At 34.8% G+C, this 11,369-nt stretch overlaps 2 non-coding genes and 1 pseudogene across 2 annotated transcripts; 2 read left to right on the top strand and 1 right to left on the bottom strand.

The window, feature by feature from the left end:
* The first annotated feature begins 1,283 nt into the window (after positions 1-1,283).
* On the top strand, positions 1,284-1,402 carry LOC149422869 (5S ribosomal RNA). The gene has a single exon (XR_016302334.1). It is a non-coding gene; the product is annotated as a 5S ribosomal RNA (ribosomal RNA).
* Positions 1,403-1,725: 323 nt separating this feature from the next.
* Positions 1,726-1,844, top strand: LOC149422868 (5S ribosomal RNA). Its single transcript, XR_016302332.1, has one exon. It is a non-coding gene; the product is annotated as a 5S ribosomal RNA (ribosomal RNA).
* Positions 1,845-4,964: 3,120 nt separating this feature from the next.
* On the bottom strand, positions 4,965-7,363 carry LOC149422867 (heat shock 70 kDa protein cognate 4-like; annotated as a pseudogene).
* Positions 7,364-11,369: the final 4,006 nt, after the last annotated feature.

Raw genomic sequence — 11,369 nt, 5'->3', positions numbered from 1 at the left:
CCTACTAGAGAGCTACAAAATATCGTGAATGATTTTGAGTTAGGTACATAATATGCCTTCCACGTCAAGAGCTTCTGATGGAATTAATAAAACACTCGTAACCAAATCATCCATAACTCCTGAAATTGTACGGCCTTATCCAAAAATCTACCGAAACAATCCAACGAAAGATCTAAAAACAGCTCAAAATTTGACAGGTATAAGTGCTAATCCCATCAAGAAACCAAAAAAAAGGACAAGGGCTATATCTATAGAATCTAACTTTTCAAACTCTTCTGCTAATATGGCATTACAGGAATCATTTGATTCTGAAGGATCTTCCATGGAATCATCTGATGATGACATTATTACTGCACCACCTGCAGCAAATGATCTTCACGATGGTGACTATGTTATAACAAAGGTAATTAACACAGGAAAGAAGCAACCTTATAAGCATTTTGTTGGAAAAATAGTGTCAAGATACCCCGATAGCCCAAACGAATTTCTAGTCTCTTTTTTAAAGCTTAAACCGACTGGAACTTTTGTGTTCCCTGATAAAAAAGACGAAGGTTCGGTCAATATTTCTGATATTGTGCTGAAATTACCAGATCCTATAGTAAAGAAAGGAACTAGTAGAACAGCTTCTCTATTCAATTTTAAGATTAATTTTTCTACTTTTAACATTTCAATGTAAGCTAATTTATTTTTTCTATTTTTATATAAATAAATGTCATGAAAAACAAAAAAAAAATGGGTGTGTCAAGCCTACGCAAGACAGAAGTGAAACTTCTAATATTCTTCTCTCTCTCTCTTTTCATTTCATTCTCTCTTTTTTTCTGTCTATTGACATATTTATAAGTAGCATGTGATAAAAAAAATTAAAAGTTATAAAAAAAGAAAAAAAAAATTAGTTAAAGCGGGGATCGAACCTCGGTTCTTCACGACCACAGTCGTGCGCTCTGCCTCTAGACCGCGAAGCTGAGTTCGGAGAGTGACCTAAACTAGGTATATAATATTAGCTAGGCTCCTATAGCGAAATGATCCCGTTTTTTCGTCACGGTCATGAGTCGGTTTTACTCCGGTCCTCGAAATTGCATGACGCGCGTAAAGAAGTTTCACTTCAAAAAATTCCTGCAAAGTTATGGATGTAATTACGATCTTTTTCAAGCGCGTATGTAATGATTATTTTTATCAACGTCGCATACACCTTGCTAATGTTTTCAGTATTATTAGGGCTTTTTTATACTAATTTTCATATATTTATTGGCAGGTAGAGTAGAAATTAATATTGTTTAGCGTTTGCCAACGACCATACCATGTTGAACACACCGGTTCTCGTCCGATCACCGAAGTTAAGCAACATTGGGCGCGGTCAGTACTTGGATGGGTGACCGCTTGGGAACACCGCGTGCCGTTGGCCCATTTTTTATGGTAATTTCATGTTTTTTTTTATTTTTTTATCTTTACTATCATTAATAATATCATAAAATTCTTTAACTTTTCAAGTATGCTACAGGCCTAAAATATTACTTAGTGGATTGATATTATGGTCAACCATTGAAAAAAAAAATTCCTTCAAAATTATGGATGTAATTACGATCTTTTTCAAGCGCGTATGTAATGATTATTTTTATCAACGTCGCACACACCTTGCTAATGTTTTCAGTATTATTAGGGCTTTTTTATACTAATTTTCATATATTTATTGGCAGGTAGAATAGAAATTAATATTGTTTAGCGTTTGCCAACGACCATACCATGTTGAACACATCGGTTCTCGTCCGATCACCAAAGTTAAGCAACATTGGGCGCGGTCAGTACTTGGATGGGTGACCGCTTGGGAACACCGCGTGCCGTTGGCCCATTTTTTATGGTAATTTTATGTTTTTTTTATTTTTTTATCGTTAACATCATAAACAATCTTATATCATTCTTTAACTTTTCAAGTATGCTACAGGCCTAAAATATTACTTAGTGGATTGATATTATGGTCAACCATTGAAAAAAAAAAAGGCGTTAAAAACAAAAAACATTAAAAGATTCTGCCGATAGATGTCACCCCCGTAATCAATATAATTAAATAGATTAAAAAATATATATTTATATTCTGCCGATAGATGTCACCCCCATAAACTATATAATTTAAAATTAAAAAATATTCTGCCGATAGATGTCACCCCAGTACAAAATATAATTTAAATGACGAAAAAAATAATATGAAAAATAAATAATGTTTAAAATTACAATGGATTAAAAATTTAAAAATTTCAAAGAACAATGACTACAAACAATGAGTTATAAAATTAACATTCAACCAAAAAAAAAAATTAATATGCGATGGCCGAGAATCGAACTCGGATCAACTGCTTGGAATGCAACTACGCTGACCATTACACCACCAACGCCAGTTGTCGAGATTACCTAAAAAACATTTATATCTTACTTCAAAACTTTCACTAGATCAAATGAACTTTAATCGGTCCCGCATTTTCGTTTCGGTCATGAGTTGGTTTTACTCCGGTTCTCGAAATTGCATGACGCGGCTAAAGAAGTTTCACTTCAAAAACTTGTTTAATTTGTAGAAATATTTCTATGAATCAAAGTGCCCCAGTATATGTTTCAATGTACCCTGGATGTGGGGTACATTGATAGAAATTTCATTTTTTAGTAAATAGGCTCTAATTCTTTTTTTTATTAAATCTAACGGTTAATTTGAATTAAACAAGTTAGTTTAATATATATTGAATATATTATAATTATTTAATTGGATGTTACTGTCAATAGATCGTCTTTTATTGGGTCTAAGTAAAAATCGTATCAAGGTGCCCCAACTCCCCCTACCAACTATGGTATCAACTAAACTATGGTTTTATAAAAGTACATGAATATTGTATCGTTGGTGCAGTGAAAAATAAAAAATAAAGCCACGAATGTGTGGCATTCCCAAACTTGCGTAAAATTGAGTTAGGTAGATCTGGAAGTTTAAAAATTAAGCGGTAAATTTAATCCAATTTTTTTTTATTATTTTAATATAGATCATAGTTACATTAATACATACATTTTTTTGCAAAATATAATATTTAGGTACATAATTGCTCCTGTATACCTTATCAGAAAAGAGGAGCTCTTGTGCCTGATAAGGGAGCCACGATTCTTACTTCAGTGATTCAATGTTATGTGTAAAATATAAATATAATATATCCATATATTTTTTTAATATAAGTTTTTTTTGAAAAAAAGTTTGATTTTATTGATTTGTTCTTGTTGGTTCGTAATACAGCGCAATTCGGAAGGGAGATTATTGTAGTTTTTTATGGCTTGGTAAATATAATGGTTTTGCATTTGAGTTGTTTTAAAGATTGGCGTAATAAATTGATTTCCATTTCTCATCAGTTTGTAAAATTCTTGATATTCTGTGTTATTTTTTTCTTTACACATTTTTATAATTGAAGTTTGCTTAAATATATCATCAATATTTGGTACTGGAAACATTTTAAAAAGCAATTTTGTTGGGAAAGTAGAGTTTTTTTTAAGTACCTTTATAATATTTTTTTGCGAGACTTTTACTGAGTTTAGGTTGTTTTTATAAGATCTTCCCCAACCTATGATTCCGTAAATAAGCAGGGAGTAGACAAGAGCATAATATACATTTTTTAGTATTTTCACATTTAAAATATTTCTTAACCTAACAAATATATATATACATTTCCTTATTCTCTTTACTAACTCCGTAATATGGCTTTTCCATTTCAAATTTTCATCGATGATCACACCAAGATATTTAATTTCAGAAGAAGAGTTGATTACAGTACAAATAGGATTAAGTAGTTTACAGTTGACATTGTCACAATTTTCATCATGGATTATGATATTTACTTTGTGTTTAGGTATTTTTTGTAGTGAAAATAATACATATGTTGTTTTTTTGGCATTAAGTGTGAGTAGGTTATTATCAAACCATGATTTTAAGATATTAATACATTCATTTGCAAGTTTGTTAACTAGTTCCCATGTTTGACCTTTTATTAATAAAACAGTATCATCAGCATAAGAGATTAATTCACCTTTGATTTTCTGTTGGAAAATGTCATTTACATACATTAGAAATAGTAATGGTCCGAGGACCGTGCCTTGAGGAATGCCAAATGTACTTGTTAGTGGTGTACTAAAGGTTTGGTTTAATTTTACAATTTGAGGTCTCTCTGTTAAGTAGCTTTCTATCCATTTAATAGCTAAGTGGTCAATGCCATTTTCTTTTAATTTTAATATAAGTCTTTCATGAGAAATGCTGTCAAATGCTTTCTTTAAGTCAATAAAAATTCCTATACATTTATTTGATTTGTCCAGGGCACTCTGAATACTAGATGAAATTTTTGCAATGGCATCTTGGGTACTTTTTCCCTCTGTGAAACCGAATTGATTTTCATTTATAATCGAGTTTTTTTTAAAGAATGCAGTTAGTCTTTTTTTAACAATTTTTTCAAAAATTTTCGATATATTAGATAAGAGTGAAATGGGTCTATAATTAGAAATGTCCTCCGGGCTACCGGACTTAAATATTGGAGAGATTATGGTTTTCTTATACGTGCTCGGGAAAACTCATGTCTTAAAGCTATTGTTTATAATATGAGAGATTGGTGTAGAAATATAATTTTTAATGATTTTTAGTGTTTTTACAGCGAGACCGTCAAATCCCGGAGCAGAACCACCTCGCATTTTTGATATAATTTGTACAATTTCAGACGGATTGGTTGGTTCGAAGAGTTCAAGTTTAGTTTCTATATTTGGAATATTTTCAATATACGTCTTATTTTTTTTTTTCCCGGTAATTTTTTCTGCTAGACTCTTTCCGATATTTGCAAAGAATTCGTTAAAAGCGTTTGTTCCTTTTTTAGGTTCTTCAATACAGTTAATTATGTTATTGTTTTGTATTACACTCTTAATAGTATTACTTTTGGTATTTTGTTTATTTTTATATTGAATTATATTATTATTGTATTATGTAATGTATGATATAATTCCTACCTACCACTTATTTTAGATTACTGAAAGATCAGAAAATATTTTTACAATATAAAACATTTTATGTAAAAATGATTACAAAACATAATGTGGACACTTACATTCACCAATGAATCTGATAACATTAATTCCCTTGAGTTATTGCGTAGCCCTGCTCCGGAGACGTTTACGAAAATTGTAAATTGGGCCTAAGAAGAAAGCTATTAGATTTCACACCAGAGCTCTTTGTAATACAACGTTTGTATTCAGCTTCCAAGTCCTCATGCTTTTTATCGTACTCTTCCTTTTTAAACATATGTTCTGAGTCTACCCACTAAATGGTCACATCGTATCTATATAAAATTATTGCGTGATCATTCTTCAATAATCCGTGATCTTTTCCGCTAAGGATGGCTTTGATGTTATAGCAGTAATCCTGCAGTTTGTTCTTTGCAGTGATAGCGATTCTGTTGATATAGTCCTCATAGCGACACTTGTCTTCTACCAAAATCATGCGTTGTATTTCGTCCTGGGGAAGCCGGTCTTTCTCATTTTTGATAGTCAGACTTTTACTTTCTTGGGTTGTATTTTCCGTTGCAGAGACTGTGAGTATTCCATTGTCATCTATTGTGAAAGTCACGTGTACTTTAACTTCATGACGAGGCTTAGGGGGTATGGTCAAAGAGAAACGACCCAGATAGTGGTTGTCCTTTACTAGAATCCGCTCACCCTCATACACTAAAAGAGACATGGCGGTCGTGTCATCGAAAGAGGTTGTATGATCTTTTCTAGTCTCTTTGGCAGGTATTGAAGTATTGCGTTTTATGATTGTACACGTTATATCTCCCTTTACTTCAATTCCCAAGGAAAGTGGGGTTACATCATATGGTTTGACTTTTGCTGAATCGTCGCCAGTGATGATAGCTGCCAGCACTGCTGCTCCATAGGCTACCACTTCGTCGGGATCAATAGACCTGTTCAGTTCCTTGCCATTAAAAAAAATCTTGTATAAGTTTCTGAATCACGATGCAGGTAGAACCACCCACGAGCACGACTTCATCGACTTCAGCTTTATCCATATCGGCATCAAGAAGACATTGGGTCACATCCTTAAGGGTAGACTGAAAAAGGTGAGCGTTTAGGTTTTCAAATTGGGATCGGGTGATTTTTGTTTGATAGTCAATTCCCTCATACAAGGAATCAACCGATGCTCGTCTGAGCATACGAAGACAGAACTCTTTTCGCACGCTCACATTCGGTTCTTAATCTCCTTAGGGACTTTTTATTGTGTGTGATGTCTCTTTTGTATTTCTTTTTAAAATCCTCCACGCAATGTTGGACCATTTGACTATCGAAGTCTTCACCTCCCAAGTGCGTATCTCCACCTGTAAAAAGGACTTTGAAAGTACCGGCGTCTATAGTGAGAATAGTTACGTCAAAGGTTGCACTACCGAGATCATAAACGAGAACATTAACCTTCCCTACTCTCTTTTTCTCCAGTCCATAAGCAATAGCGGCTGCGGTTGGCTCGGTAATAATGCGAAGGACATTAAGCCCCGCAATAGTTCCTGCATCAATGGTGGCCAATCTCTGGGAATCGTTAAAGTAGGCAGGCACGGTGATGACAGCATCCTTGACCTTCTCTTCGAGGTGCCATTCTGCTGTCTCCTTCATCTTCGTTAAAATCACGGCGCTTATCTCTTCGGGATAGAAAATCTTCTCACTTCCTCTGTCGGTCACTTTAATCTTCGGTGATGAGTTATCATTCACAACCTCAAAAGACCAATGTTCCATAGTTGCATTGACATTATCTTCTTCGAATTTGCGTCCAATCAGCCGCTTAACATCTGATGAAAAAAGAACTTTAAGAATTAAAATTCGGTAATGAGAAATGTGATGTAAGTAGAGTGAAAGCACGACTATAAGATCCGGAGTTAAAATCCCGGCATGCGCAAATAAATTTTATTTTATTAATTTGAATCAGTTCACACTTTCTGAAATAATATATAATGTTTTTGCGACATCACTATTCAGAATTAAAACGTTTCTTGAAATTGGTTTAACTGAGTTTGGATACCAAATTTGAATAGTTAGGTACTTCCCCACTTTCGTCTAACTACTTCCCCTGTCATAGTGAAAAAATGAACCATCATGTAAACATTCTCACCGTAAATAGTGTTTTTGTGGTTCATGGCCACCTGGTGTTTGGCCTCTTCTCCCACGAGGCGCCCCATGCCGGTGAAGGCCACCCATGAGGGCGTGGTGCGATTGCCCAGCCCAGGTTGTTGGCGAAGACCTCCACCTTGCCGTTCTGGTAGACCGCCACGCACGACTTGGTGGTTCCCAGATCAATGCCGATGGCTGGTGCCTTATTCGTCATCTATAAACATTATCTTTCATTTTCAAATAATTCGAGAAATGAAAAATTCTGAATATAATTCAACCAGTAAAAAAAGGATTATTTACCATTACCAAACCATTACATGTATTTTGATTATTAGATGTATATAAAATTACACAAAATTTTCTTTTGGTTTGACTGAGGAATGAACCTTTCTCCCTATGGACTGTATTAAACACCGCTAACGCCTAAGCCGAATCCCAATTGGATGGTACTGACATTTATTTAATATATTAGCTGCCGTTTTATTTACTTATTATATAATGTCATCAAAATTCAAGAAAATTCTTGTATCAACTTTTGCTGTCACTCTTGCACACACGCGCGGTAGTTGATAGAATGCATTGTCATCAACAACCATTTATCTACCGAGTTTGAACTCGATCGAACGTCAGGAAGAGGGTAGATTTCCACCTCCCAGTTTCCATTTCATTCATTCACTCAAGGAAACAAAGTCGATATAGTGGACCATGTCTATCGTTCTTTGATTTATTTAATCACGTCGAAAAGATTATTACAATTTCATTTGCAGCGGTACAAAGCTTTTAGGCTGATTTTAGTGTCACGCTCACCGTCAGCGCTCATAGATCAGCGCGTAGTTCGTCAGCGCTGAGGCTCAGCGTGGCTCGTTTCAGTATCGTACTGACCGCCTTACTGTACAGTCGAAGACCAAAATGCGGAGTGTATTAGTTATTACTGCTTTGTACTACCCATCCCAAAAAAATAAAAACCGGCGACGACGAAGTCTCCATGTTCATCCATTGATTGAGCAGAGAGCCGTTGCTGGAGACTTTGTCTTGTTATATGGCGAACCTCATCGATAACTCGACCTGTATCCACTTCGCGATTCGCCATGACTGTACACGCGATGACGTCTGCTCCGCTCGACACTAGAACGCTCGCTGAAAGCAGAGGCGCTCGTGCGATCGTCAGCGCCGACAGATACGCGGCGCCGACGCGCGACGCGTACGGCCGCGTAGCCATCAGCGCTGACCACCTTGCACGCTGACAGCTACGCGTCATTCAAAAACGATTCCTAGAAGTTCATATATCTCGACCATCAGCGCCGACGGTGCGCGTGCGGTCGGCGTGACACTAAAATCAGCCTAACAGTTGATTTCAGCTCCAACCTGTTTCCTCAGACCATTCTCGTGTTCAAAATTTTAATTCAAATTAACCATACTCACGTTCTGACTGAAGCTATTCATGTTCGTGAAAACCAGATTGGAAGAATTGTGTTCTCGTGTTCTAGCTGCAGCTTTTCATGTTTTAAAACCCCCTATTCGCTAAGACACGTTTGGACTCGGATAGTGAAACAACAAACTGATACAATTCAAGTCAAACTGGGATGTAGCGTATGTTTAGGCTTCAAATAAGATTATTTTTTATTAAATAAATAAACACATTACAATAGTTTACAATTGTAGATATTTCTAGGCTGAATGCGAAAAAAAAAATTAACAAAACTGCCCAACTCAATTGAGAAATAATTTCTCGTGTTTGAGTTGGGGAGTGGCATCTTTATGGTTTATAAGATGAAAAAATTCATTAAGGCGATGCACTACGTCGTGTAATATTTTAAATTGAGTCGCTATCAATAACAACCCTTACGTAGATGGCGATAAGGTTTAAATTCCCGCTTAACACCATCCGCCTGTTTTGATTTATGCAAGAAAAAAACATGGACAAAAAGTGCCTTTTATTTCATTTTGTTTTCAGGCATAAATATTGAATTTTTTTCCAACATTTTATAAATAACTTAATTTGACACATTATACAATAAAATCATAACCGAAAATGGGTTCGTAAGTAGGAGATTTTGAACTTTAAAGCAGTTTTCATAGGCATTTTTTTTCTGGGCTTATAAAAAGATTTAACTAAAAAGTAATCGATTATTTCAAAGTCCAAGATGTATTCTATTCACAGTATTTAATTAAAACTTCTGAAACATTTCTAGGTGACCAAAGTTTCAAACCAAAAACACATGATTTTGAATTACTACGTATGGCATCGCCTAGTGATGTAGCTAAAAATTAACAAGCAATTATAAACCTAGATGATAAATTTAATAACATAACATTATTAAGAAAATAAGAAAGATAATTACAAACTTTAAAAAAATATAACTTAAGAAACATAATAATTATTAAAATTATAAATAAGATATAAAAATAAGAATGTATTCATTAGGTAAGAAATAATAGAAGGTAACTATATACTTGAATTGTATCTACTTAACTACCTACCTGTATCTGTTATATTTTTCTCAAGTTTATGTATTAGTTTAACCTATGTTCTGTAAAATATTCAACCGACGTACTTTGTACAATAAACTTTGCTTGCTTATGTTTACAAAATAACAACACCATAACAATAACCCTACACATTGTTATGTAAGCTCATACTCAATTTATTATGCTATGTAATTAAAATATTTTATAATGCTACTGAACAACAAAACCCATAATATGTATATGTAAAAGCCTTCTAGGCGTTAATAAAAAAAAAAATGAAATAAATAATTTTTTCTCAAATTGCGGTCGGAATCTTTGGTTTAATTTTATTTATTCTGCGTTTAATATAATGCTTTATGTTTTCTCTTTCCAACACCGTTTAGTTTGGTTCACATTTCTCACTATGACAGTGAGAGAAACATAACATGAGATCAGTGTTAACTGAAGCATTCACCAGCGAATACAATAAAAAATACAATTCCTTGGATAATTATCTAAATGCAAATAAAATATGTTTTAATATTATCCCAATTTACCGAATGCATGGATCAAATAAGTATAGGGGAGACCGGGGACAGTAGTACCACGGGTCAGTAGTACCAATGTGAATAACTCCCTAACTATAATAGGTACGTATACTAATGTATCGCCAAGCAATAGCCCGGACAAGCGCGGACAATCGTCAGTAGCCCGCGGGACGCAGTGGAAGCCGGTTGTTCGCAGTTGGAAAAAGACATTTTTCGAGCCCAAAACGTAAGTTTTTCGATTGCGTTCATACTCTAATATTACAATTACTTTGTTCTGTTTGTTATTATTTTGCTATCTACACATTTCTTTTGATAATTGAGTTTATTTTAGGACTGGTTTTGAAGGATTCGTGAGTAGGGATTAACCAAAAATTTGCGTTTTAATTTAAAATGACCCCTCGGGGATGGTTGTACCAATTTTTTCGGGGGCGATGGTACCGGTACAATCAACCCCGTGGTACAACTAACCCCGAGGTTTTTTTTTATAGATTCTGTGAGTACAGCTCCCAAGTCATAATAAACATGTTTATGTTGGTTAAATTATCGTGTCAATGATCTTATCGAGATTATTGCATTATCGAGATTTTAATAAAACATGTATATCTTTTATTTTCTCAGATGCCGCGAAACAGAAAAAGATTAACGGATCGAGCCTCAAAGGACCTTTTAATATATGAGCAAGCATATGAAGATATCAAAATTGGTAGGTCGATACGTTCCTCAGCTCGGATGTTTGACTTGTGTCACGTGTCACTAATACGATATAAGCAAAATAAAGAAGCTGCGGATGCCACTGAGTGTCGTCCGGCTGCTGTAACAATGGAATACAAATCTGCCAATAGGGTTTTCTCGGAAGAAATGGAATCCCAAATGAAAAAATATTTAATGAGAGTTGCTGAAATATACTACGGCTTATCGCCGAAAGAAATACGATGACTTGCATATGAGTTAACGGTTAAATACAACCTAAAGAGACCTTCTACGTGGGATGTAAACGCTTTGGCAGGAGGAGATTGGTTTTCGGGTTTTATGAAGAGAAACCCAGAGTTGTCGATTCGATGTCTACAAGCAACAAGTTTATCCAGGGCAACGAGCTTCAACGAGAGCAATGTTCGGTCATTTTTTGACAAATTGGAAAAGGTAATGGACCGTAAAAATTTCGAAGCTAAAGACATTTATAATGTTGATGAAACTGGTGTGACTACCGTCCAAAAACCTGACAAG

This window comes from Hesperophylax consimilis, chromosome 6, assembly GCF_061612785.1.
Source record: "Hesperophylax consimilis isolate HC1 chromosome 6, BYU_Hcon_1.0, whole genome shotgun sequence".
Taxonomy (NCBI): Eukaryota; Metazoa; Arthropoda; class Insecta; order Trichoptera; family Limnephilidae; genus Hesperophylax; species Hesperophylax consimilis.
The sequence above is the reverse complement of the archived record's forward strand: the minus strand, read 5'-3'. Positions and strand labels throughout refer to the sequence as shown.